Source organism: Pleurodeles waltl, unplaced genomic scaffold, assembly GCF_031143425.1.
Source record: "Pleurodeles waltl isolate 20211129_DDA unplaced genomic scaffold, aPleWal1.hap1.20221129 scaffold_39, whole genome shotgun sequence".
Taxonomy (NCBI): Eukaryota; Metazoa; Chordata; class Amphibia; order Caudata; family Salamandridae; genus Pleurodeles; species Pleurodeles waltl.
In genome coordinates, this window is record NW_027150097.1 from 2,037,894 (window position 1) to 2,039,958 (window position 2,065).

General features: G+C 43.1%; 1 non-coding gene across 1 annotated transcript; it reads right to left on the reverse strand.

Moving 5' to 3' along the window:
- Positions 1 to 221: 221 nt before the first annotated feature.
- Positions 222 to 293, reverse strand: TRNAC-GCA (transfer RNA cysteine (anticodon GCA)). Its single transcript has one exon. It is a non-coding gene; the product is annotated as a tRNA-Cys (tRNA).
- Between the last annotated feature and the right edge of the window lie 1,772 nt (positions 294 to 2,065).

Below are 2,065 nucleotides of genomic sequence, written 5' to 3' on the forward strand. Positions count from 1 at the left end.
ACACCTGTGACAAGGCACAAGGCCACATCCTTCAATACACATAGTTGTTTACCTTAATTAAACTACATATAGAGAAAAACAAATGTTTGAAACAAAACACGATAGGTAAAAGGCTGTTTTACTTTAACGCGACCAATTTCACGGTAAAAAAAATTCCTGTCAAACCCCTAAATTAACGAGAATTGCTGTGAAATAATATGTGGAAGTTGCTAAAATCTATTAGGGGACACCCGGATTTGAACCGGGGACCTCTTGATCTGCAGTCAAATGCTCTACCACTGAGCTATATCCCCACACCGTAACGGTGACCGCTCATAGTATATATGTGCTCTTGCACGCGTCCATCATTCCGCAGCTACCGCTCAGCTGCACCCCCGCCCTCGCGTGCTGAACCCCCGTGCTTGCTTTTCAAGCTGGGGAAACGCCCTCTGTTTACTAGTCCTCGATTTCCTAATCTCTAAATGTGCATTTTATTTACTGAAAGGCCATCGCTGGAATTACAGCCCTGAAGTTCACAGTCCTCCCACTAGGCGGCGCTCCCGAGTAATAAATCATCAGAAGTAGAAAGATTACAGAAATGAGCTGCGAAAATGTTCCTCGGTAGATTTCTTTGAACACTGGTAAAGAGAAGGGAGACCGGATTTGCAGTCTGCGATTAAACTTGCAACCAGGAACTGAATCCGTGTTCTCGTTTTTTAAAAATCTAAACGTTTCAGGGATATTTCTCTTTGTACCTTTCAGAGTCTGGACACGCACTGTGGTTCCTTGTCTGCGTTCTCCTCCTCCCTATAGCCAGGGCCACCGGAGTTATGCGGCAGAGGCGGACCAGATTAATTATGGGCCAAATGATGATGCACAATGCGGCACGTTTCGTGATAATATTACTTTATTTTGCCAAGTTTACACCTGGCACAGTGTCTGGGAAAAGAGCTCACCTCACTAGTAACAATGCACCAATGTAAGACCCAAAATACAGCACCAACCAACTGAAAGATGACCAGTCAACCTTGCAAAAAACCCACGGTACACAGGAACCGCTGGTGTTTCCAACTTTTCATTATATATTTTTAAAATTTTGATCTGTTTGAGCTAGAATTTTTTTTTTTCTTGTTCAAATTTGCGAATTATTCAGCAAATGGGGAATTACGGCAAATCCATAGTTATGCGAACATTTCCAGAATTGCATAATTTTGGGGGTCTTGCCTATATTTAATTGAGTTTGGTTTAACCCATGATGTATGTCAGATTATAAATAAAGAAGCGATGTTGTGCTCTCTCTCTGTCTCTTGTGACTGATCGACCAGGAGAGGTCCCTTATTGGACTTTGGTGCCCCTTACTGGCCCTGACTCTCATTTAAGCACTATAGATGCTAATATTTTATTTAGAACTCAGACATGGAGGGGTTAAACCTTACAGGTTTATTTTCAGTACTCAGTCATGCATAAATCAAGTCATGTAATCAAATCAATTAATTAGAATGAAAATCTCAGATAAAATACAGAATCCATTAAAGAACTGAGGGAAGATCAGGCGAGCAAAATACAGAGTACAACGTGCAGGGCACAAGTTGGGATACACACAGGTAGGCGGCGTCCACCTGCTATCCTCATAGCATGGACACCGTCCCTCCTACCAAAAAGTTGGGCCTCAGTGAAATATGCTGAAATTGCCCTGCTGTATTTTCCGACTTCGGGGCACATTCAGCAGCAACTGCACATTGTCCGTTTTCCATTTCCAGCAGCAACGTGCAGGCAGCAAGTGGACTTTGTTATTTTCACCTCACGCTGGGCACAAGACAAAAGTTGAATTTAAGGGGCAGTCAGCCCTCCATTTGTTCCTGTGCAATGCGGTCTGGGAGCTCTCTGAGCTTCAAACCTAGATGCCCAAGATCACACTAGTGGTGGAAACCCAGGGAGTGAGCAACACTTCTCACAGTATGCGTAATGTTCTGTACAACTTTAGTGGGCTTCTATGCTTTTACAAACTATTAGGAAACACTTCCTGTTTTATCAAGTAATCACACACATCATGAAACACTGACCCCAGATGTCTGTAACATTGCCA